General features: G+C 43.2%; 1 protein-coding gene across 4 annotated transcripts in view; it reads right to left on the reverse strand.

The window, feature by feature from the left end:
- LOC139066236 (gastrula zinc finger protein XlCGF57.1-like) overlaps positions 1-27507 on the reverse strand; it is a 39362-nt gene that overhangs the window by 7949 nt on the left and 3906 nt on the right. For 3 of the 4 annotated variants that reach the window (XM_070548614.1, XM_070548615.1, XM_070548613.1), the window contains exon 2: positions 3-98. The gene's annotated coding sequence lies outside the window, so the exon portion shown is untranslated. Of the gene's footprint in view, positions 1-2 lie in introns of all 4 variants that reach the window. The other variant, XM_070548616.1, reaches the window with a different exon arrangement.

A 27507-nucleotide genomic window follows, 5' to 3' on the forward strand; every position in this document is an offset into this window, starting at 1 on the left:
ACCTAAACATCAGACCAGTTTGTCCCAGCTGAGCTCATCAGGGCGTTAGTCTGACAGCCTGTCAGTGAAACACGGCTCCAGCCTTCTGGAGGTAGACTCTAAAAAGCAAAGGAGCATTTTTACTGTTGTTTTCATTATTTTACAGCTGATTTGATCAGATTTCTGACGCTCATACAGACGAGTGTCGGTGAGAGTTAAAGTTTTAATGTACTTTCCTAACTTTAAGAACGCTGTAATCCACCCGCTTCTTAAAAAACGAGTCTCGACCCTTCTCTCCATAGCAGCTTCAGACCATCTCTAAACTTCCGTTCATCTCCAAGATCTTGGAAAAGGTTGTGGCTAAACAACTCACAGCTGCTCTTGATGGACATAACATCTATGATAGCTTCCAGTCAGGTTTTCGTAGAGCTCATTCTACTGAAACAGCTCTTCTTAGGGTCTCTACTGACCTTCTGACTCACAGTGATGCAGGGGACTGATCTGTTCTGGTCCTGCTGGACCTGACTGCAGCCTTTGACACTGTTGACCATCACCTGCTACTGGAGAGGCTGAGAGACTGGGTAGGCCTATCAGGATCTGCTCTGGAGTGGTTCTCCTCTTATCTCTCAGAGTGCTCCTTTTCTGTGGCCATCTCCAAGTTTAGGTCCTCCACCACCTCTCTTACCCATGGTGTCCCACAAGGTTCTGTGCTGGGGCCTCTACTCTTCCTCATCTATCTGCTTCCTCTTCAGCACATCCTGAGCTCCTTCAAAGGAATCTCCTACCATCTTTATGCAGATGACATCCAACTGTACATCTCCTTTAAGCCCCATGAGATGTCTAAGCTGCAGCTGTTACACACCTGCTTAGACTCTATCAAAACCTGGATGGTGGGAGCTTTCTTCAGCTGAATGAAGATAAGACTGAGATCCTCAACTGTGCCCCAGACAAGCTGGTTCCCAAAGTCAGAGACTCTCTTGGCCAGCTTGCTTCCCACACCAAACCTTCTGTCAGGAATCTTGGTGTGACCTTTGACCCAGCTCTCACCCTGGATTCTCATGTCAGTTCTCTTGTTCGCTCTTCCTTTTTCCATCTCAGGAACGTTGCTAAGCTGAGTCCCATTCTGTCCCGCTCTGAACTTGAGACAGTTCTCCACACCTTCATCTCCTCACGCTTAGACTACTGTAACTCTCTTTTCACGTGTCTGAGCAGAACCTCAGACAGAAACATGAAGTCTCCGGAGGATGAAACAGGTGATGAGCGCTCGCTCCGCAGCAGCAGCGAAACGCATCAGACACAAATAAAAGACAGAAAGCATGAAGGATATGAGCCGACATGAACAATAGCGTGTTAAATTTGTTTTTGAGGTGGCAAGACTTTGATAATGTTACTGCGGACGTGATCAGGACGCATCTATCTGGAGCGCGTCAACGATCAGAGCTCTGTGCCTCACAACTCTAAATAATTCCCAGAGTCCACATAGATAATTTAATATAAGCAGCAGGACTGTAGCGAAGCCTCGACGACGTCGACGGCTCGATTCTAAAAATTTGTCGACGTCAGATCCGGTAGTCGACGCACCACGCCCACTTGTTGCATCCCCAGGAGTTTGTAAATAGAGGAGGAATCTGCCTGTTTTTCCTCTAGTTCGCCCTCTTCTCCGCCTTCACTAACATCTCCACCAAATACCGAAGACCTGGAACAATGTCCGTCCGCTACTAGATTCCTTTCCTGTTTTGCCCGCCTTCGTCTCCCGGCAACGGACGACAACTTCCGGGGTCAGATGTGCTGCTCCGTCTCTATCGCAGATGTAGAACATCACCGGGAGCGTTTCTCCCTTCATAAAGGAGCTTCTTTCAGACACTAGGAGAGCTGTTTTGGTGGTAGCAGTCTCTCCTCCGTGCTGGTCTGTTTGCTGCTGGGTGTTTTTGGTTTATTTAAACTTGGTAACTTGAACTTAACGTTGGTAAAGCTACTGTTAGCATTTTTGCTAACAGCTTCTTGCGTTTGGATAAGCGGTTAGTTTTGGTTCAGAGTTCATCGTTTTTGTGGTGCAGATCTCCCTTTTATTACATTTAGAGTGTTGTGGGTTTTCGGTTTAGTGTAAAATATCACCTTGAGTTTGGCTTAACCGCCTAGTTCAGAGTTTGGACCTTTGGAGATCCTTATTTTGGTCCAGAACCCAGTAATCTTTGCCCAGTGGGACATCCCTACTTATTTGTACTTTGTTTTAATTCCCCGCAGGCAGAATTAGTTTTATTATTCCCAACCTGTGGATGGGAAGGCTTATTTTTTTTGTAGTTGTAAATAAACCTGATCATCATTTTAACTTTTAAATCCCGTTATTGTCCCTTCCTTTTTGCACACGAGCCAAACTCCCCAGGAAGGGTCGTAACACCACTCGCCTCACGCACATAAGTGACCAAAACAAAGCAGCATGGAGACACTCCGTCTCCAACCACCTCTCAGGCAGCAGCCTGCACTGGAGCCCTGCACGGGCCTAAAATCTGAGCCCGTGTCCGGCCTGGCCCGAGGGGGTGGAGACCCAGCCCGACCCGGTCCGAAAAGGTTTTCAGGATTCTCTGGCCTGACCCGAGCCCGACTTTTTATTTTAACCAACTAAATGAAAACAAAGTGCGTCAATCCTGACCAATGTGTTAAAAGACGTGCAGGATCCGATCAATTTGTTTTTCCCTCATTTACCGTCACGGAGATAACGGCGCACTGGCTCTGGTGGTAATCAAGTTAAATTTTATCTCTTTCCAACAATTTTCACAAGAAAACAAAACAGTCAAAGGCAGGGCTTGTGTTGACCGGATAGTTCCCGTATTTGACCGTTTATTTTGACGGAGAAAGAATAGAAAGAATTACCCCGACTAGAGCTGAAACAACTAATCGATTTAATCGATTATAATCGATTATTAAAATAGTTAACTTTTTTAGTCATCGATTAGTTGTTTAATAATCATATTTTACCGCATAAAGTCTATTTTTACCACAATCTGACATTGGTTACAATCTGTTAAATTTGCCGCCAGTGTGTGGCAGTAATGAGCCACTGATCTACCAGTGGAGCCTTAGAAGAAGAAACGAGCCAATAAGTGCCCTCGGTTTTCATGACGTATCACGTTACTGATGCACATCTTGCTGTGAGAGATGGCGGAACAAGAAGAAATACGGAAGAAAAATAGAAGCGACAAAACAAGAGAAACCCCGGACAAAAACCTCACGAGTATGGGAGCACTTCACTCTAGATGACATGAAAAGACAGGTGACCTGCAAAATATGCAAAAACCATCTAGCATGGCACGGAAGCACGACGTCCCTAAGTGAACATTTGAGATGAAAACATGTGGGGGCTGATGCAGCAGAGGAAGAGCCAGCCCGGTAAGTAACAGAAAATAAACAAGCTAAATATAGTGGTCCATCACTACACGCAGATCAAATTCGGGACTTACCCCCAAATTCCACTACCTCCGCTCCGCTCCGGTCCGCCCCCGCCCTCCGAAGCCGCTCGCTTCCGAACTCAATTTTTACTTCTACCCGCTCTACAACGGCTCCGCTCCGGTGCGGAGACCTGAGGTGGGCAAATAAGCATGCGCGGGATTTTCGAGATCTTGCGATACAGTCCGAACAATAAACGCGGAAGTTAGATCCAAACACCCGTTGTGTGGGAGAAGCATCGGCATGAGCTGTTTAATCTTCCCATCATTTGTGTGTAGAGATCAGCAGTGTTTGGATCAACAAAGTGTGACTACTTTGATAGTAGAAACTGTATTTATGGCTTACTTTTGTGCATTTAAACTTCAGCCGTCATTGATAGTTGTTAAAAGTTGTTAAACCTGTGCATATGAAACAAAAAACGCCCTTTGTTTATCGATTAATTGTGAAAAACGGAAATTGTGCTTGCTCCTTTTCCTGTTGGACTGTTGTGATTTCTGTCCATTTACTGCGGAGGTGCTCCGGCGTCCGGCAAAAATAGGATCGATTCTATTTTTGCCGGACGCCGGAACAGAGGGCGGCGCACGGCGCCGCACTGCCGGAGCACGGCCGCAGTAGTGGAATTGCTCTGATTGACTACAACGGGACCGATTTTGCTCCGGCGTTCGTGTCGGAGCGGAGCGCAGCGGAGCGGAGGTAGTGGAATTTGGGGGTTAGTGTTTTAGCTGAGTTTGTTATAGTGGATGTTAAACATGTTTTTTTGCCGCGTCAGTCTACGGTGTTCTACTTCTGATAGACTAAATGCAATCGTGAATCTCCGTGTTGTGAATCATGCGCTTGCCAAATTTAGCACGTCTGTTTATAAGAATGTTCTCATTAAGAGAAAAACGGCACAAACCCATAACTATGCTCCTCATTCAAGAAAGGACAACTCCACGGAGAAAAATATACAGACGAGCTGTGTCCATGTGAATATAACGCGGCATAGTTGTACGCTTTCAATTTTTAAATACAGGAGAAATTCAGAAAAAGTCTTTTTTTTACTATTAAAAGGCTGTTTTACTATCTAACGCTGTAAAACGCCTCACAACACATTTTTATCAAAATAAATGATCACTGTATATCAGGGCCGTGCAGAGACCTTTGACGGGGCGGGTGCTCAAAGTAAAAAAAGGGGCACTTATAGAGCAATCCAATAAGTTAGAAAATTCAGATAGAGACCCTTGGGCTCAAACAACATAATAAATATATATAAATTAGTTTCATTAGTGTTGATGTTAGTTCATAAATAACAGTTTTAGTTTTTAAAGCTGACTTATATCTAGAGATGTTACAACCACATTTTTGCCCCTGATCCAAGTCCAAGTTGTTTGATTTTTGATTATCTTCCAATACTGAGTCCTGTTCTGATACCAGGTGGTGATGCAACGCTTATAAAAGAAGAAAGAAGTCGTCCTTCTGTCTGTATTTGTCATTTTGTTATTTTAGCCTGAAAAGGTCACTCATTCAGGAAGTACATTTAACAGGAATCAAGATACTTTATTGCTATTGCACAGGTGTACAACCAAAGATATGTTGTGCTTACTAAAGACAGTTCTAGTAAGAGGTAGTAAAATAAATGTAAAATAAATGCACCACAGAGAGTTATCCAGTGTGATCTACAGCTATGTTGGCTGAGATCTTTTTCCTGTCAGTAGAAAATTCTTGATCCCATTCCATGATCTCACTGAACTTACCACTAAACATGAGAGCTCTGCTACCAACCTAACAACAACACCCATTACACAAAGGCACCATCATCACATACGTGGCAGGAGTCTCTGAGAAACTTAGAAGAATCTTCTCCAAACACAACATCCCGGTAAACTTTAACCCAACAGCACCCTCAGACAGAACCTGGTCCATCCAGAAGACAAAACTAGGGCCCGACCGATATGCTTTTTTGGGGGCCGATACCGATATAAAACTTTTAACAAAGGCCGATAGCCGATATAATGGCCGATAAATCTCCCTCACAAAAAAATAAATACAAATGTTCTTAAGATTAAACCCTTCATTCTCTGCCTTTTTGATGCAAACTTATTTCTCTATTACACACCAAAGAACTGTCTCAACAACTCAGTAGGGTTTCCAAGTAATGCAAATAAGATTTATTTTGCAATCTCAAAAACAACAGAACACACAAACTACTACTGAAGATGAGCAGATGCTGCAGATGACATCACCGGATGGATCTTTAGTGAAGTAGGCCCACACCTTACTACGACCCTCTTTTTCCATCTGTAACAAAATAATCAGCATAAAAGTACAGTTATATATCTGTTGATACCAAGACAAAGTAAAATACATTAAATGTGGCATTTTTATACTTAAAAGTTTAAAAATTATCATGTAAATAAATGATATCAGACATTGTGGCTCAAAACCAATGGCTCTGTTTTTGTTTGGTTCCCCAGCTGTTAAGGTTTTCTCATTTAGTATTCGTCTTCTGTTTGTTGTCAGGTTTTTTTCTAGTTATTCTTCTTTCCCTTTTAGGATTCTTTCTTCTTTAAAATTATTTTCATTTATAGTTCCTCCTGTGTTCCCCTGCTGTACTCTGCTCCCACTCATAGCTCCTCCTCATAACTAGTCCTCTCTCTCACTCCTCAGTGCATACGGTTCAGTTTCAGTCGTACTCTGCTGGTTTCAGCGTCCTAGCAACCTGATTTTATTTCTGTCACCTGATTTTTGGCATTAAAATACTTTTGAGTTTTACACTTTTGTGTTTTGATCCTTTCCAAAGCCGACAGTATTAGGAAAATAAAAATAAGATACGTTAGATTAGTATGTGGCAATGTATAAGCCTTATGTAAAATATAAGGCTGAAAAATACAATAGATTTATTCTATTGTAGAGAGGGATGTTTATTTTCTCGTATTACCGCCCCCCCTCTAGGGAGAGGAGGGGGGACTCCCTGCACAGCGTTTCATTGCTTTGTTGCCAACCCCCCCTCGCCCGTCCTCAGCTGCGAGAACGGTCGTGTGCCGCCGAAGCGCCGCTAAACGGGAACTCCTTCATTCGTCGCCCTTGTTATCCTATTCTATAGGCCACATGAGCCGCCGAAGCGCTGCACGCCGGCGCTCCAGCCCGCGGCGTCTGCACTATTTTTTTCGCGAGCCGCGGGTGAACCGCGTGAGTTTGAAAAGACTGCAGAAGAAGAGCAGAGAAAATTGTCTGAGAATATTCCAGAATGTCTACCAGAATAAGGCCAATGTTACTTACTTACTGCCCTGCATGACTAGGGGAAGCAGCGTGAGCTCTGCATAGAGCTTAATGCTGCGGCAGTATTTATTTTATTTTTTCAGGTTAACGTTTCAATACGAGGCCACGAGGCACACAATAAACTTAGGAAGCATGTTGAGGGGAAACATACTTTTGTCATTGCTTATTTTACCGTTCAACTTACCACTGACACAACAAATATGCTTAAAACTGAAGACTTACCTCCTACTTCCTCATCACCATTGTCTCTGGTTGACTCCGCTGCTCCGCTGCATGTGTGCTGTGATGGTGGCTCCACCACCCCCCAGGAGTGGAGCCCACAACATGAGTTCATAAAGCTGGCGCCATCTGCTGGATAGGTAGCGCTATATCGGCCATATCGGCCGTCTTTTTGGCCGATAGCCGATAGAGTTAATGACCCCTATATCGGCCGATAATATCGGCCGGCCGATATATCGGTCGGGCCCTAGACAAAACACCCAAACAGAAGCTCAGTGGGGTCGTTTATGCAGTCCAGTGTAGGAGCACTGTCCAGATGTTTACATTAGAGAAACTAAACAACAAGTACACAAGAACATAACACAACACAGGAGAGCCGCCTCTTCAGGTCAAAACTCTGCAGTCCACCTTCACCTGAAGGACAAGGGACACACCTTTGAAGATGACAAAGTCCACATTCTGGACAGAGAAGATAGATGATTTGAGAGAGGAGTAAAAGAAGCTATCTATGTCAAACGCGAAAACCCCACTTTAAATAGGGGCGGGGCTTAGATTTCACCTTTCCAGTACCAATAATGCAGCTTTGGTCAAGGTCAAGGTCAATTTTACTTACAGAGCGCATTTACAGCAGCAAAGCTCCACCAAAGCGCTGTACAAGGTAAAACAAGTCAAGATACAACAAGTCAACAATAAAAACCTAAAATAAGATGAGCACACAACAGTCACAATCTATGATGTTAAAAACTATTAAGATGCTCAAGTCAACCTGCATTAAAAGCCAAATCAAAAAAATGCGTCGTAAGAAGAGATTTAAAATGCTCTAGATTCTGTGTGGTCCTGATGTTGAGAGGTAGCTTGTTCCACAGTTTGGGCCCAACCACAGAGAACGCTCTGTCACCGCGAGTCTTGTGGCGGGTTTTTGGAACTGTTAAAAGAGCTTGAGAGCTGGACCTCATGGTTCTGGCAGGGACGTAAGCGGACAGCAGCTCAGAGATGTAAACTGGGGCCAGGCCATGAAGGGATTTAAAAATAAAAGTAACATTTTGAAACGGATCCTGTAAGAGACAGGAAGCCAATGGAGAGAGGTCAGAACCGGGGTTATGTGATCCCACTTGCTGGTTCCAGTCAGCAAGCGAGCCGCTGCATTTTGGACCAGCTGAAGTCGGTGTGGGGAGGACTGGTCCAGGCCAGAATACAGGGAGTTGCAGTAGTCCAATCGGCAAGACACGAACAGGTGGATGACATGTTCGAGGACATTAGCAGGAAGGTATGGCTTCACCTTTGCTATCTGCCTTAAATGATAAAAACCTGATTGGACCACTGCACTCACCTGTCTGTAAAGATTAAAAGAACCATCTAAAAACACACCAAGGTTGTTAACACCGGGTTTTAGAAAACCAGAACAAGGACCAAGAGGACCAACAGCGTCGTTTAAAAGATTAGAACTTTTTTTTGAATCTCATTCAGTTTCAGTCTAGGTCACATCTTCCTGCATCTAATCAACACGATGACTCACCATCAGTAGAGGCTAACCACTCATCAGGAGATGGAGAGGCGGGGTACTCAGAGTAATTTCTGCTCTTTAAATAACAACAGAAAGCTACAGCTTATGAGCTGGACTCTCCCATATTCCAGTTAGAACTGACAAAGCTCCTCAGAGGAGAAGTGAAACGTTTTAAAGAAACCAAAGAAGTCCAGTTGCCTTCATCTGAACTCTTTGGAGTAATAGTCAATAATAAAAAATACATAATAAAGTAATAAAACGTATATAATTATGCTCACATTCACTTTTACCATCTCTTTGTGGGAGGCGGAACATTAATCACGTTTAACCCTCTAATGACCATAAATATAACAAGTATTTTTTTTTTGTTTTATGGCTTTAAAATTGTAATAAAAGTGTAAAATGTTTGTAACTCTGCTCGTTTTTTCAGAACAACCTCAGCTTTCAGTGTCTGGTTTGTATTTAGTGTTTATGTTTATTAAAGTCTGTAAAACTGCAGCTTAAATGAAAGAAAAAAACAGATTAGAATTTTCTTTACATTTATTACTAAACAGGAACTTCTAAATGACTCGAGCAAACTATGTCAGAAGAACTATTTAAACTCAGAACTGTGTTGCAAACACTCAGAAAACAGTGTGACCCCTGACCTCATGTTAACCAGTTTAATGACTGCAGCCTGTCTGTGACCACAGGTCTACGCTCTGGTCCAGAGAACGGGATACAGTAAAATAAATACTAGGTATCATAAAATAACACTCATGGGCTACTTCACAGCTGTAGCTACATTTCTACCAGCATCATGAAGATCAATAAGCAGATTAAAGGTTAAATCTAAACATTTCATTACAAAAAGTCAACTAATAAAATTCCGCACTGATAACATGATATTTTCAGCTAAATAAATATTTATTGTACGTATAAATAATGCTGGAATGAAGCTGAACCATTTAGTAAACAGTTGAGTGTTCAAATAAAAACCAGTGTGACTTTAATCTGTCCCTCCTCATGTCACCATCTACAGAAACAGCCTTCTGGGACACCTGACCAACCAGGTGGATTTTATTTGTGACGTTTCCATAACTTTATAAAAGCTGCTGATGAAGAGGATCAGACTGTCTCCTCCTTTCGGTTCTCTGCTCTCCCGTCGCGGTCCGCACCGTTTCTTTCTGTGACGCTGCAAAGCTGGTTTCCTTCTAATAGCGATTTTTGGAATAACATGAATTACATCATGTAATACCTCGTTGGAAAGCTCGCTTTATGTACTTTTAGAAACCGTTTGAAGTATTTTTATTCGATTAGTAATTCAAAAGTTATGACCCGGAGAATCTAGAGTGAGACACATCCGTGATTCTTTGAGTTTCTGCAACTCTTCAGGAGAACTCTCTCTCACGTCTCATTTTCTGTCCCAGACATGCAGCTACCTGACTCTGCCCCACACACACTAGCCATGGACTCAAACGCATGTAAACAAAAGCTCTGATATTAAAATCTATCCAGCTGACGTGAAGCAGGCAGAAAAAAAACTTACAGGTAGATGAACGCAGACTCCTGTCCGCAGTGTACAGCGCCTTGTTTGGTTGTAATGCCTTGTGAATGCGCTTTATAAATAAAATTGGATTGGATTGGATTGAAAAAAGATCAACTCTAAACCAAAACGTAACAGCTTATCCAAATGCAAGAAGCTGTTAGCGAAAATGCTAACAGTAGCTTTACCAACGTTAAGTTCAAGTTGCCAAGTTTAAATAAACCAAAAACACCCAGCAGCAAACAGACCAGCACGGAGGAGAGACTGCTACCACCAAAACAGCTCTCCTAAAGTCTGAAAGAAGCTCCTTTATGAAGGGAGAAACGCTCCCGGTGATTTTCTACATCTGCTATAGAGACGGAGCAGCGCATCTGACCCCGGAGGTTGTTGTCCGTTGCCGGGAAACGAAGGCGGGCAAAACAGGAAAGGAACCTAGTAGTGGACGGACGTTGTTCCGGGTCTTCGGTATTTGGCGGAGATGTTAGTGAAGGCGGAGAAGAGGGCGAACTAGAGGAAAAACAGGCAGATTCCACCTCTATTTACAAACTCCTGGGGATGCAACAAGTGGGCGCGGTGCGTCGACTACCGGATCTGACGTCGACGAATTTTTAGAATCGAGCCGTCGATGTCATCGAGGCTTCGCTACAGCCCTACCAGGTAGCACATAAAAAAATGCAATTTAACGGTTTTCTTAAAGTAGGAACGTTTAACCTGTGCGGCCAGAGCGCTCTCCTTCCTTCTGCTCTGCGTAAACCTGAGCTGGTCACCTACTTGTGTGTAATCAAATGTCAATAGGGGACAAGATGGAAAAGCTATAGCCATGAGGTTCACTTTTGCCTTGTTGCAAGTCCCAGCTGGTCAAGACTTAGAAACAGTGGTCAGAGACAAGGGTCACAGAAAGGTCAAGAGGACAAGAGTTCAGAACTTGCTGTCGGGGACAGAACTAGGCCAAGGGTCAAGAGGCAGGCTGGCTTCTCTGGATCCACCCATGGCCCCACCCCTGGATCCACCTCTGGCGGGAAAAGAAGGAATGGAGAAGAGTAAAAGACAGTCCATTTGGATCCAGAAGTCCTCCGGAATGCTGAAGGAAGACCTACAATTTGCTACCAACATGAAGATTTATGACCTGTGCTACCATAAGGAGTGCAACATGTAACTTTTGTGCCCTCATGTGAATACTGCATGTAGTGATAATGACACCAAAATGTTTTGTGTAAAGCTAAAAAAGTGTATTTGGTAAATGACCTCTTGACCTAAACTGTCAGGAGAGAATGACTTGTGACTCTTACATTGTTTAGAGCAGTCTCAGGAATGATATAAAAGGATGCAGCTCAGATCGGGGAGAGAGATTCTGGGGGAGGAGTTTGGGGAGATTCTCAGAAGACAGGAGCTAGTGTAAACCAACTCTTTTATTTAATCATTTTGAACTAATCCCTCCTTGGGGGATAGCAGTTGTTTTTATATTTAACCATTTTTGTATTTTTGATTTTGTAATAAACCTTTTTTGGAAAAGAAACATAATCCTGATTATTTCAGGTTTTCTCTAAAGCTTCACGAGTGGGGGCCCTGGCCATTGTTGCACAGGAGGTAAGCATGTCGATTATAGGTCTCTGAATTATCAGGACTTACTTTACAGTTTATAATAAATTAATATAAAGAAACCTTAAGATAAGGGGAGTTTGACTCCCCCCCCCCACCTGCGAGTAACGAGTTGTCTTAAGGGCGATAAAACCAAAATATTAGAGGTTATTTTTGGCTCTGATTGCAGGTTGAAAAACTCTATCAGCTGGAGGGTTGGATTAATTAAATAAATTGATAAATTTATGTTAGCCTGATCAACTAACAAAAATCATTTTATAGTTACCAACCTCCCACATAAGCTGTTAGGGGCGCAATTAATCCAGATAATCCAAACAATTTCTGAGAGGATTGGCCTTCCTACAGACTTCACTCTAGTATCTTAACCAAAAGATAACGAGTTTAAAAGAAGTGGACTACTCTGGGGATACTATTCGTGCAAGTCATTTCACCTTTAAAATAAAAGATACGATTCTAATTAGGACGTCCTAAACCAGGGTCTAGTACGATAAAACTCGCCGACACCCCCACAGAACCCTGATAGATGCACTGTCTCATAAGTTCTAACGGAACTGGGTTTTAACGGAACCGGCAAATGGGACGTGCACGCGACATGGCGCCTGCAACGTGGGGCTGCTGAGCGAAGGTTCAAATATTAGATACCGGAGTATCCGACGTAGAACTGTCTTTTAGGCTGATAAAAGCTTACGCGCTATGGACCTGATACGCTTATAACCTTGGAGTGAAAACCGCACCAATTTCTCGAAAAGGAAAGAAATTTGGGAGAACGGACGATTAACTCAAAGAGGTATAAAGAAATCACGGCTTTCCGACGTAAGAAAAGCCAAGGATAAAAGCTAGGCAAAAAATAAAAAGGAATAAAGAGTAAGAATAAAGAATAAGACGTGAAAACGAATAAAAATAAAAATAAATAAATAAATAAAGAGAAACTTTCAACCAGCCATGGCAGATTAACGGTAAAACCGGAAAATATTCTCCTTAATGTGAGATTTGTCACCGGAGAAATAGCGACATTTCAAGGTGAACCACAAAGCGTTTTAGCAGTATCCTGTAACCGAAGCTTTCAGAACGAGGCCGGCACAGCTCAAGCCGTAGCGGAGCGCTGTCCGAATGCTGAAACTCAAGTAAAGAATAATCATGTATTTCCGTTAGTGGGTGATTTAGTGATTCTAGCAGAACAACAAAATGATCCTGTTTTTAATCAGATAGCGTGGTGTTGTTGGGAAAATCCAGCGAAACTCCCCACGGGCGAGCAATATGAGATCCTTCTGGGATTGCTGGAGCAAATTCCAACTGGACCGGAACCTTTAGTTCTGACCCCATTTGGAGTCGGGCAGTACCGATGTGATCCGGGAGCGATGTACTCTGCTAAGGCAGAGTTTGTGGTTCAACAGGCTAATGGTAGAACAATTTACTTCTTATCTAGAAGCAAAAATGAGGCAATTCAAATGAGACAGGCGTTATGTAACCGACTGGGAATTACGGAGCTCCAAGCGGAAATGTACCGAAGGAGAGCTGCGGTCGAAATGTCATCCTCATGGGATGAGGACCCACCGATACCGACCGCGCCCCCTTTGTATCCAGCGCTCCGCGGGGAATTCCCTGTGAGCCCCGGTTCCGAGAGCGGATTTCCTGCACCCCCACCGAACCCGCCTGACGCGGTTCGGCCGGCGCAGTGGAACCCGTTTCTACATGTACAAACCCCTTCTCAGGTGCCCATGAGAGGAGCGGGGAGATCGCCCACTGAACAGCATGTTGCTGCGTGGGAGAAAGACGAGACTCAGAGACGGTCAGGGGCTGAAAGGACTCCAAACCCACTTCCTTTTCCCCCGTTAGAACCGCATAGTCCCGCGGCTCCTCCGAATCATGTTATGATAGGTCAAGAGCCGGTGATAATTCTGTCAGGCGAGAAAATAGATGCGGAGATCCGAGAGGAAGATGTGTTGATCTTTCTGAAAGATCGACAAAGTTCTGCTGGTACCACGTCCTCTTTAAGTTCTGTGAGGAGACTCTTAGGAACGGAAGGCCGGAACTCCATGATCCCGCTGGTAGATCGTAATTACGAAGCTGGGGAAATTACTACTCTCTTAGACAAGCAATTAGGGAATCTGGAAGGTCGTGTCAGCGCTATTTCCATAATTAACGTAGACCCTCATAATCCCGACATCTCTTTTCACCAAGCTTGGGAGCGGGTGGTGTCAGAAGCCTTGGATTTAGGAGCACGACGGCTAGTGTTTAAGCTTAATAACAAACCCCAGGTGTGCCGGATAACTGAAGCATATGGTGCAGGTTTGGTGGTTTATTCCGAAGCCTCTAGCAGGCTCGGAGACATTTCCGGTCGTAATTCTAGTGGAAAAAATCAGCCTTGCCGCGAGTAGAGAAGAAAGTCAAATATTGGTTTGAGGCCAGAGACAGGAGCAGTGACAGTGAGACTGAAACTGAGGAAGAACGGGGTTCCCAACTGGTGGTGCGTGGCACACCCAAGGGGACGCTCAGGTCAGAATGCGGATCCCAACAAAAATGCAGCACTCGGATCCCTGGAGGCAAAACACCTGAAAAAGTGAGTTGGTTATCCCCAGTTACAGCCCATGAGCAAGGTGAGAACAGAGAAAATGTAGAGCAGCAACCCCAGAGAGCAGAAAAAGGAGATGAGACAAATCCTATAATTTATGGCATTAGAGGACTAAATAAGAAAAGCCGTCCAGTACAGATGAAATATTATGACCCTCAGGCACCTCCTAACATAGGCCCAGTTAGACCGGTTCCAGAACCAGGACGAGGCCAGTTCGCAATTAATACAGAGGGAGACCCGAATTATGCAGGAGAAGAAGCAGAAAATCCTTTTCCAGACTGGTACCCTGTGGATGGCCTCACGGCTACGGCGATTCAAGGAGCAAAAAGTAGGGAGGAAGTCATGTTGCAATCAGGACGGGGGCAGCCCTTTAAACATGCCTTTTTGGGCCAAGGATATGATTTTTTATTGAGGTGGATGTATGGCTAGAGATTCGGCAGTGAAAACTCACTGCTACTCGCCGTGCAGCCCCTCCCAACCTTTGGATGCAAACCGAAGCACTCCGCAGGGAGGACAGCTTAATTCAATGCCTAAAGAGAGAATCCTAGAACAGGAATATTCTCCATATTGGCAAACTGCTCAGGAACAGTCAAAAGTAAGCTTAGGACATTTTGATCATACCATCCTGCCACAGAGAGCACCGGGTGAGACAGACACTGGTTATGTGCAGCGGCTTCAGGATCGAGGTATGACGATTGAACAGCTTTCAAGTCCAGAGATTTCTCAGGTCATAGCATTAAAGAACGATCTGCGTTTAACCCCAGGAGCCTCGTTGATATCCCTGGCGGAGAGTTCTCCCAGAGGGATTGGTGAGGATTCTGGTGAACGACGGAGGAAAGCTTTGAGCGTTGAAATAAGTACAGGAAAAGTTACATTAGCTGGGTGTTTGGGAACAATCGCAGGGCTTTCCCAAGTACAGCAGGAAAAACTTTTAGCTGATCTGCCAGGGGGATTAATGATGGCCGCGATGTGGCATAATCTCTCTCCTGCAGAAAAAATCCGACAAGCGCAGGCGTGGGATCGCACAAGGGAATTTAAGCAGTCAAAAAACGAATTAGGACGGCAGGCCGGAAACAGATTGAAAGGTCAGATACCATCCCCTCTGCCCCCTCCACACCAACAGCAAGGGAGCCAATCAGTGAGCTCTCAACCGAGGCAACTCCCACCCAGGACAGAACCGAATCAGAACCAGAGATCTTGGGACCAATTGGACCCGAATGCAAGGCCGTTTTTCATGGGACCCCCCGGCTGCCCTGTGGCTCGACCCAGGAGAGCGAACCCGGAGGAATGGGCCCAGATGACCAGAGAACAGAAAGAGAAATTGATCCAATCAATCAAAGATTGGGACGCGAAATACAACAATCAGAGAAGACCGCCACCACAAAAGTAGAAATAATTGAGGCGCTCTCATCTCACACACATTGGGACGGAGAGTGGCTTAAAGTAAAATACGAAAATACAAAATACATTTTAGATACCGGGGCATTAATATCAGTAAAGCGTGAAAATAATCCGATGGAACAAATAGGATACAAGAATGTGATACTCGCAGACGGCTCTGTACGTAACATGGCAGTTCATAAAGATGAACAGGGAATTCTTTACATAAAAGGTGCAGAAAACTTAATTAGTTTAAAGGATTTAGTTAAAATAACAAAAGACCCAGCGCTGCATGTGAGTTTTTTAGGTGAATTAAATATGGACAGTCTCATTAAAGAGCAACTGGAGAAAACTAGTTTGGACCCACACAAACTCAGAGAAATAATCCAAAAAGGTAATTGGGCTACACACAAAAATGATTGTGGCAGAGTAAAAGAACAATGCATTATTAAAGGAGCGATGCCTGCCAGGGAAAAGCAGTATCCGATCAGAGAAGGAAGAGATGAGATCAGATGTACTCTCGCTGAGCTTAAAGAAAAAGGGATAATCGAAGAGAAAGATACATTATCCACCTGTCTTCCCATTCAAGCTGTTCCTAAACCTGATGGCACCTACAGACTGGTACACAATTTGAAAGGATTAAATAGAGTGACTCCGCATGACGTGCGTAAAACTTTTGACCCGTACATGCAGCTCCGAACCATGCCTATTAAAAAATATAAAACATGCATCGATTTGGCTAACGGTTTTTGGTCTGTCCCTCTAGCACAAGAAAGTCGAGCAAAAACTGGATTTACGTTTGAAGGAAAGCATTTTCAATGGTGCGTTTTACCTCAGGGATATGTAAATGCGCCAAATAAATTTCAAGGAGTCGTACAGTCATATCTGGAAGGTTTACCTGTTGTTCAATATATTGATGACATATTTTTCACACATGATTGTGAAAGCGAACACCTGAAAACTTTGGACGAGGTGGTGACCAGACTGACATGTGCAGGATTCAAACTCAACTTGAAGAAAAGTCAGCTAGGACGCACAAAAGTTACGTTCCTAGGTTTTGAAGTGTCAGATTCAGTGTCGGTACCTTTCACCTATCTGCAAAACATAACACCCCCGCATGACTTACTCACGCTGGAAGGTGTTGTCGGACAGCTTCAGTACATTTCCAGCAACGTCCGTGATTTTCGAAACATCATTGACCCCATAATGTCACTTAAAAAAGGTCTCAGAACCAAAGTGGGTCAGAAACTGGTGACGCACAACCGCAAACTGAGCTCACAGGAGCTTGAGACTTATCAAGCAGTGATGGTTAAAATAGGTGCTAATCTAGTGAATCTTTCAAATAGAGAGCATCACGAACCGTTAGCTGTAAGAGTGATTGTAGGACAGGATTTCACAGAGTGTTTATTTCAGAACTATGACAGCAAGAGTCTGATAACATGTAAAGGCTATAAACTCGCACCGAGAGCCGTTACACGCCCAGCGAAAAGGTGCTGACCACCCTGATGAAACATAAAGGTATGATGTTCGCTCTGGCCGGATCGCAAAAAATCATAATTCAATCTACTGATTATATGATTAAAGAACTTCGGAAAGATCTCCTCCCACAGGCGAGGGCCGTTTTACCCAGATGGGCAAAGTGGGAGATGTTATTGGCAAACCCGCAGATTCACGTGGAAGGAGAAACAAAACTTAAGCCTGACAGGAAAGAGGTTGTTAAAGCCATAAAACCAGAGGCAGTTTACTACACTGATGGATCTAAGAAAACAGCAGATGCAGACTTCTGTAAGTGGGGGTTTGTGAGACAGCTAAAGGACAGGAAATATCAACAAGCTGGACAGGCAATTGGGTCTGCTCAGACTGCTGAACTAACAGCTGTTGTCATGGCGCTTGCTGACGCGTGTAAGCTGAAACTCAGATCAGTAAGATTGGTCACAGACTCTAAATACGTTAAAGACGGGCTAGATGATCATCTGTCATTTTGGGAAGCTAAAGATTTTCAGAAAACTGATGGAGAGAGATTGGAACACGCTGACTTGTGGACCTTAGTATCGTGTTATAAGAAGAAATTACAGATTCAGGTGATACATATAAATAGCCATACAAATGGAAAAAGCGAGGATGAGATCGGAAACGCAGAAGTGGATGAATTAGTACAAGCTCGAGCGTTGTTTCTACCCACAGCGTTTTTACAGAACAGGAGCGCTGCAGCTGATGAAGAGCTGGTGACATTTGCGCATAAAAATTACGGACACGTAGGAGTATTACGGTTGCGTGAGATTTTCAAAAAAGAAAATATTTCTGTACCAAAGCTGAAAGAACTAACGGCACGAGTAAAGGCGACGTGTGAGCCGTGTAAAGTAAAAGGAGGGGCTCAACCCGTGATTTATGACCATTTGCCCATCATGTGTGATGTGCCGGGGGTACATTTCAGCACGGATGTTGGTGAATGTGCCTCTAGAGGAGTGAACGGACATAAGTTCTTTTTGGTAATCAAAGATAATGGACCAGGTGATCAGAGCAAGATAATACCGCTGAAACGTGTCACAGGAAATACGGTCAGCATGGCCTTATCTCTACACCTGCCCCTCACCTGTGAGTCACTCCGTTCAGATGGAGGACCTGAATTTAAGAATGACAAAGTTTCTTGTCTGCTTGAATCAAGGGGGATAAGACACATTTTTTCTATCCCATACGAGTCCCACACTAACGGAATAGCAGAAAGAGCAGTTAGAACGATAAAAAATCACATCCTAACTAACCTGAGCTCCCGATGGGATACACCGGAGGGAGTTTCAGAACTAAATGTGATCCTTAATAGGACGAAGCTGAAAAGAGCTGAGAATAAAACTAACCCGGAACACGTCTCTGTGTTACAGAAAGGTGAAAGAATTTGGGTCAAAAGAGGACCAGTTCGGAAAGGAGATTGCATTAAGCATAACGTAAGTGGACCCTTTATAATACAGGACGTAACTGGGAACGTGGTCTTAACTGACACTGGTTTGCGCGTTCACCCTCATCAAGTTATAAAATAACTCTAAAAAGAAATTTAATTAATTAAAAAAAATATATAATTAAATAATTACTTGATTGAAGGTCATGGCTGGTTCAAAATCTAGTGAAGAAATGACTTGTAAGATCCCAGGTGATCCGGGCCTAATTTTGGTGACACGGGGGGTTTTATTAAAGATTGTAAAGTGGCTATGTTTCCGGGCTTCATAGAATCTGCAAATGTGTATCATTACGCGCAATGGAGAGGCTGGAAGCCGGGAACATGCGTGGCATGCGGATCTCTGTGCACCCTAATTAAATGGTCGGGGCTCCGGGAGCAGAAGCCCACTCACCTGGAGAGAGGAACGGACTTACATACAGGTGCAGTGGAGCTGTCTGCTCCCATTAAAATATGTTTTTGCGGAACCTGCTTGAGGAATAATCCAGGCATCATCTCCTGGCAGGTCTGTGAATGCACTCACAGAGGTGAAATCAAAGATGGGTGCTGTTTCACGAAGAATGGTGTTTTGACTACATGCTTGCCGACAAGCCAGCCAAGTATGTTTTTTGTAGGAGAGCTGCTCAGGAATCCTAGCCTGGTGAAGCCGGTTAGAGATTTATGGGTGGAAGCTTATCCATTTGTGTTCAAGCTCAAGACCAGAGAAAAAGGACTGGAAGAGCTTCAGGCTCGGTCCAATTTTGAGTCTATTAAGAGCTTGATATTAGGACAACAATTTGGTACGCTGGCTGATGCATGGGAAACAGGTACACAGATTGGGGTAACTCAAGAGTATAAAGACGACAGATGGGGAACTTATCTGTCAGGGACTCTGGACTGGCATACAGGATTGTCTGTTCAAGAGCCTCCAGGGATGCGTAAGCGTGTGACATCATACCTGGTTGAGCTGAAGAGTCTTGGACCAGGGGTGGAGCGTAAGTTCATGCCTTATCAGTTAACTTTGATAGAGGTAATAGACCTGTCGGGTCGCGTTTGCAGCTCGGCTGTTAACATAGTGACCACCCGGAGAGGGGAGGCATATTGGCCTAAGATTTATGGGACTGTTTACACTAGAATGTCTCGTAGAAGGCTGGTCTCCAATCTGACTCTAACTAACTAGAGCAGGGCGCTTTCATTTCCTGCTGATTTTTATGCTTCTGTTTTTGCAGATGTTCTCTCCTCAGAAGCATAAGAGGGAAAGCAGCAGAAAACGAAAAGTGGCCAGGTATGCAACTCCGGTTGGAGTTGACCCCAAAGTTAAAAAGAAAAATGTAAATATTCCGAAAGGAAAGAATTGGATAATAAAATGGATTAAATGGGCCTTTTTTATCCTTTTCGAATTTAGCCTCATAGGATTAAGTATAACGGTTGCATATGGGGTACATGTATATCTCCGAACGTATCATGTGTCCTCGGTGACATATAACATAACTCACGGAGGACCGCAACAATTAGTAGGGAATTGGAATGTATCCAAAATTAAGCTGTTATGGCCCAAAGAAGATTTTAATGAGAATATAACCACCTGCATGATAGCAACACAGATTGGATTCAAGATTTGTAGTGTAACAGGTGTAACGTGAGGAAATATGGGTTTTCTATCACAAAGGTGGTGCTGGACGCAGCTAGGTCAAAGCTGGGTCATTGAGAACTTTCACCCACAGATTAAGTCCTGAACGCCAGCAAGTCTGGGAGGAAACCATAACATCAACCACCTGCAGTCTACCAGAAGATGTGTTTACATGAGTTGTACCCAGACCAAGTCAAAACATAAAGTTTAAACTTCTTTTTCTTGATTTTAATGTTAAAGTAACCATTATCATTTTGCTCATTATAAATGTGTTTAATCAAATGAATGACTATTATGCTTTGGGGTAATTATAATGGATTAATGAATCCATTCTTAAATAGTGTTGAGAATGTTTGGTACTGACCTTCACACTCAAGCAAACAAACATTCACACACACCCACACATACCTTCCCACAGTAAACTCCAGACACATTTGATGACGCACATGTTTTGCTTTGAGAAGAGAGAGGTTTTTGGTAAGTTTCAGTCTTTTGGATTCAGTTCGTGTTGGACAACGAAAGAGAGTGGACCTGAAAACCGAAAGGGGGGGCAGAGCCGGCTGGCTCGTTTCTCCCCCCTTTCACGCTGTTTCTGCCAAGCCAGGCAGAATAGCTGAATCGCAACTTCTAACGCAGACTCATTACCGAGTCTTTTGATTTCTGAGTGAATTAACTTAAGAAAGCGCGTCGACAAAACGCTTTACCATCAACGTGTACCGAGGGCAACTCTGGACCGGTTCCGTTCGACACCTCGTCTCCTGTCAGCCGTCGGTGTCATCCGGATGAACCAACATCCTCCACGGCCCGGATCCGAAAGAGGGTCCACAAGAATTCGGTGAGACAGAACACGGTGTTTAGCGTTTTGATGCATCTTTTCCTGTTGCAAGTCCGAGCAGCCGGTCAAGGCTTAGAAACAGTGGTCAGAGACAAGGGTCACACAAGGGTCAAGAGGACAATAGTTCAGGACTTGCTGGTGAGGACAGAACTAGGCAAAGGGTCAAAAGACAGGCTGGCTTCTCTGGATCCACCCATGGACACACCCCTGGGCCCGCCCCTAACTCCACCTCTGGCGGGAAAAGAAGGACTGGAATGGAGTGAGAAAAGTCCAACTGGACCCAGAAGCTCTCAGGAATGCTGAAAGAAGATCTACAATTTGCTACCAACATGAAGATTTATGACCTGTGCTCTCATTCCAGGAGTGCAGCATGTAACTTTTGTGCCCTCATGTGAATACTGCATGTAGTGAAAATGATACCAAATGTCTTATGTAGAGCTAAAAAAGTGTATTTGGTAAATGACCCCTTGACCTAAACTGTCAGGAGAGAATGACTTGTGACTCTTACATTGTTTAGAGCAGTCTCAGAAATGATATAAAAGGATGCAGCTCAGATCAGTCGGGGTCTTAGAACTCGAGAGGTCTCTGGGCTTCTTTTTTGGGGAGATTCTGAGAAGACAGGAGCTAGTGTAAACTAACTCTTACTTAATCATTTTGAACTAATTCCTCCGTGGGGGATAGCAGTTGTTCATTCATCTACCCATTTTTGTATTTTGATTTTGTAATAAACCTTTTTTGAAAAAGAAACATAATCCTGATTCTTTCAGGTTTTCTCTAAAGCTTCACGTTTGGAGCCCTGGCCATAATTGCACAGAGGTAAGCATGTCGAAGATCGGTCTCTGAATTATCGGGACTTACTTTACAGTTTATAATAGAATAATATAAAGAAACCTTAAGATAAGGGAAGTTTTAACTTCCCCCTCCTTGCGAGTAACGAGTTGTCTTAAGGGCGATAAAAGCAGAATATTCGAGGTGATTTTGGCTCTGATTGCAGGTTGAAAAAGTCTCTAATCAGCTGGAAGGTTGGATTAATAAATAAATTGATAAACTTATGATAGCCTGATCAACTAGCATAAATCATTTTATAGTTACCAACCTCCCACATAAGCTGTTAGAGGCGCAATTAATTCCGGGTGACCCAAACAATTGCTGAGAGGCTTGGCTTGCCTCCAGACTTCTCTCTAGTATCTTAACCAAAAGGTAACGAGTTTAAAAGAAGTGTAGTACTCTGGGGCTGGCTATTCGTACAAGTCATTTCACCTTTAAAATAAAAGACAAGATTCTAATTAGATAGTCCAAACCCGGATCTGGTACGATTATACTCGTCGACACACCCTCGAACCCTGATGGATGCACCGTCTCATAAGTTCTAACGGAACTGGGTTTTAAAGGAACCGGTAAATGGGACGGGCACGTGACATTCCAACTAAGAGCCTAAGTTTATTCAAACCATCCCTTTTCACTCAGACACCTGTTTCTTCCTGAAGCAAAATCAGATGCACACACGCATTCATCTCATCTCATATCACTCTCACAATCACAACATTCTCAATCGTCATAAATTCATCAGAAGGTCTATTTGAGCCAGAACAGCATATCAACTGTTAAAAAGATTGTCCCACGAAGTTACCAATGTTGATTGTATTTCCTGTTTGTCAATTTCAAAATCATTAGTTTAATTTGAAGAATTAAAACTTTTAAACGTCAAACTGGTTTCCTCATTGAACTGAAACACAGACACTCAGATATTATCGGCAGTTTATAGATGAAAACAACCTTTGAGTCTTCTGAACAATATAAAATTTGGTTATTGATTTATTAAAATTAATATTCCGAATTAATACGTAGCATGGTTCCTCTTTCATAAAAGAGCATAAAACCACAACGCTACACAGGGAACAAAACTGGTTGCCTGCGCTTGCCCTGTGGAGAAAATGGATTAGACCGGATCATGGCTACACCCTCCGTGACAACATTTTCTGCAGCAGAGCAGGAGGAGAAGAATGACACGGAGTGTGGTGAGACCGGCCCATGGGCGGAGTATATGGCAGTCTTAATGGATCAGACAGGATCCACAGAGCTTGATCGATCTTGTCAGATAATATTAAGGAAAAAGAAAATCTTAAATCAAACTTCAGGTGAAGTAGAGTTGTGGGTTTACAAATATTGCCTTAGAAATAATTTAGAATGGGGACACAACTTCACCACTTTTAAAGTAATAAAAATAGAAAGATGGTGGCCTCGTAGAATCGAATTTGGGTGTTTTCAGACCAAAGACAGTAGTTTAAGTTCATGGCAAACAGGAAATATTACGCATTGGTATCAAAGATTATCAAGAGGGAGGGAACGAAGAGATGTTTGCCCGACCCCCCCTCCTAACACAACACTAAAATATGATTCCTTGTCCATGATAGGAGAGAGTCACATGTGGCAGAAAGTAAAGGATAATGTGATTAAATGGTTATCAAAAGTACCCCCTGCAGTGTCTGATCCCCTGGCAGAGATGGAGGAAGGTGAAGAGACCGTTCCTCTCTTTCTAGAGCCCGGTGTGCGGGGTAAGAGATCTACTTCAGAATTAGCTCAACTCTTACGTAAAGGTCACAGTGAATACGCAAACTACACGGGGTATCAGAATTATATACTCCCCATTAATAGTACATATTTTAATTGGACATTTTTTAGCCTCCATAATGAGGTAGGCCTTCAGCCACAAGGATGGGAACTGCATCAAATAAAACACACTCTTTATACAGAATGGGTTTATGAGGTTCCTAATTTTAAACACCCAAAAGTAGTGCAATGGATGAAAAAGAATCAATCTGATCCCACTAATTTAGATACAGGATTTCATGCATGGAATGAGGAAACTAGACTCTGTTTAACCAAGAAAGCGAATAACAGCGCTTTATGGCAGGGAGGCGAGCCACTTAGAATAAGGATCGCAGGAGCATATTATCAAAAAGGTACAGCTACTCCCGATAGTATAATTGAGGCAGACTCCATTTTCGAAGCAGTAAATGAAATGATTAGACCAACCCATAAGAAAGATTTTTATCACAGTCCCACATGGGCTAGAAATTACACCTTAATGCTTGAAGGATGTCAGGTAGAAGTCTGTAATAATACTAAAGGATTAACTAGAAGGATGTGTATTTTTTGGTATTCACAACTATATGGATTAACAGTGGGAGGTCTGCGTCCGGACACATTAGGAGATCGAGAGTTTTTTAAACCTAGGCCTCCTTATCTAACAGGGTATATACAGCAATCCTTAAGTAAAATTTACTACTTTTTAATACTTTTTTTTTTACTACCTTCAGAATTTTTTTTAAACCATCACAACACTAAATTGCAAGTGTTAATCAGCGACCTACTTACACATATTTTAACATATATAACATACAAAAAGAATAGACTTAGAGACTCACTGATGTTGACAACGTATTGCACATATTTATTTTACTTAGAAAATAAGCCAGGCACTTCTGTTCAGCGGTTCAGACAGTTAACCACGAGGCCTGAAATGATGCACAACGACCACTGAATATGACGTCATCATTATGTGACCGGATATGCTAAAGTAGGGCTGCTCGATTATGGCAAAAACAATAATCACAATTATTGTGACTGAAATTGAGATCTCGATTATTTAAGACGATTTTTCAATTTATGTTGATTTTATTTGTTTTTATTCAGTCATAAAACTGCTCAGGGCACAATCAGGGCAAAAATAAACAAGAAACAAGATGATCACTAAAATAACTCCTGATTCCCAGTATAAAAAGACCAACATACTTACAGCTCATAGTCTATGACCCAAGGGCTACAGACCTTGGTTTAACTCATTTAAGTCTAACCAGTACAGACCCAAATACCAATATCTTGCAAATACTGACAGCAAGAATTATACAGTGGCATTTATAACAAATACATGCAAATTGCTGTTCACTAAATGTTGCATAGCATTTATTGAGTCATGTCAAGGTGCTGTAGGAGTGCACTAGCACCGTGTCCTCAGAGAGATTAGTTATTATTTATCAGCGTGAGGAACTTATTTCTACCTTATTTATAAACTATTTATTTACAAGTCCATCAGTTAATGTAGTAATTGTCCCAACCACAGCTGCACCCCCACCCCCAACCCGGTCTCACAGCAATCAGGGGCAAGTTGCACGTGTGTTTAGCACGCCGCACGCGCACATTTAGCCGTTTTTATCGGCTCAGGAGTCCGCAGGTGCGGTGTGTGTGTCACTCACTCTGGTTAATCCAACAAGGAGCCGGCTCCGAGAGCCGTTTCTGTAGCGACTGACACATCACTACATCATTCCTTTTCCTAATGTCCTGAAGAACGGTCCAGAGCGCAGGCGGAGTGTTTAGCTAACCTGCAGGAAATGTCGACGACAGTTATCCAGAAAGTAGCTAAGGGTTACCAGAGATGTTTCCGAGGTGTTCGCTAGGTACTTTTAAGATTTAAAAAGTCAAGAAGGGGGTCTGAAAAGCTGTTAGAATTAGCGTCAAAGTCGCTAAGTTAACTTGGCAACACTGGGAGGAGCGCTTCATTTGCAACTCAAGGCAGCGCAAGTGGGAGGAGCAAATAATCGGCTTGTTTTGTTTTTATAATCGTTCAAAACATTTCATTCGGAATATATTTCTATGTCGATGTTCAGAATACGACATCTGATAGTCTGAAAAAATAATACCTAATTTGGAAAAAATAATACCTCTGAGACCAAATTAACACTTTTAATGGCCTTAAATTTGACTGTTTTTATTTATCACTTTTTAATACTTTTTAAAACCCCGCGGACACCCTGAATAAACATAGCTACTTTAGGAACTGGAGAATTATGCTATAAAGTCTTACGTGGCTATATGCAAAGAAATATTCCAGAAGATTATAGATATTATAGAAAAGGAATGTACGAGACATATCCTATGACATATTGGTATGGAGAGGGATATAATAAGCAAAAATATGATTATTACCCCCAGGACACACGGACTGAAGCAGAAACCTTTGAAAGAAAATTAGTGGGAACTAAAACTCTTGTGATGGAACATGGTCAACTTCGAGTTAAAACAAATTGGTTTTCTATTGATAAATCAAATACTTGGGAAGTAAATGATACGAAAACCGGAAATGGTCTTTTAGATCGTATAATAATTATGAATGATAAGGTTGGAGACTTAGTGCCCCCTGGATTCACAGCCCCAGGAGTGGGGAGCATTTAGTCTGGTTAATTTTAATTACCTTAATGGATTAAGCATAGACCATCATGTGTGTTTTAATGAACCTAGATTAGGGAAAAATCCTCAACCTGAAAGATTCACAATTGACCCTGACACGCCCAAAGAGTTTCCTAACTTCAGAGATTTCCCAAATTGGGACCTGAGAAGTGGTTTTTGTTCACCATTTCGAAGATCGTTGGATCAGCAAAAAGCCGACTGGTTTGATTATTTTGCGTATGGCATAAATGGCACATTACGTCACGTGAGTTTGATAGTTCGCGGTGTGGGGGAGATTGTGAGTGACAGTGTGGTGCAAGTTTCTAATAATGTAATTCAAGGAACTTCCGATTCAATGGAAACTTTAGTAAAAGGAGTAAGAGAGCACATAATTAGGCCAGTCTGGGATGCTCTCTTCTGGCCTCTCTGTGCACTCGGATTAATGTCTGGGGTGATTGTTTTATTAATCGGTATGATTTTGGCCTGTAAGCACGACAGGTGGCAGATGACAGGAAGAAGGCTGTTAGGAGATAGAAGACCTGACCTGGTAGATCTAGATAAGATGGGAAGAGAGGTGTCAGGACAGGGGGAGCATTAGCCCCCCCTCTTGTTGCTCCTGTTTAAGTGCAGGCCTCTCTGCATGTACCAGCATGTCACTTGCTCCTTACCTGTCAGTCTGTCACTTGAAGTGGACACAAATGGCTCATCAAACTCACCCTGAATCTGAACTGCTTGACGCTCTGAATCTTGAGATGGATTAGATCCTGCAGAATATCATAGAGGGATTAATCCCCTCTGCAAATCCACCAACTGTTTTCTCTCTGAATGGCACATACTATTTGTGCACCGTGAATCGCAGGAGGGACGGATTGCCTCAGACTAAGACGATCGGACTCCAATGTGAGCATTCTACGATGAATGAACGCTGCGTGTCTTGCAGGTTTATTCAGTACGTCCAAACCAAATGGAAACGGGACTCAAGCGGGAGGCTGGTCAGGAGGACGACGTACTAATGTTGACCTCTCCTGGCATGAATGACCTGCTTGGTGGGAACCACGACGAGGAGCTGACAACGGCGCCCTCATCTGACGTGACTGAAGAGGTTGTATCAGTAATGACCACAACTTCGACATGTGTCCCGTGTCCTGATGTGATGAGTGAAGTCCCTATGATCTGTCTTAGTAGGGAGCCAGCAGGCATTCCCTCCCCCTGTTCGAATTGCCCCCGGCAAGGAGTTGCGATGGAGGACTAAATCCCAGAAGGGGTGTTACTTTGTTTGTCAAGGCAAGATTATAGATTGCTTCCAGTTTATGAATATTTTGTCTGTAAAGACTGGATGGTTCGGCCCAGAAGTCTGTGACTCTTTTGGGACCGCGCCTTTGTTAGATACGAGAAATCATGTTTTGG

This window comes from Nothobranchius furzeri, chromosome 2 (assembly GCF_043380555.1).
Source record: "Nothobranchius furzeri strain GRZ-AD chromosome 2, NfurGRZ-RIMD1, whole genome shotgun sequence".
NCBI classification, from domain to species: domain Eukaryota; kingdom Metazoa; phylum Chordata; class Actinopteri; order Cyprinodontiformes; family Nothobranchiidae; genus Nothobranchius; species Nothobranchius furzeri.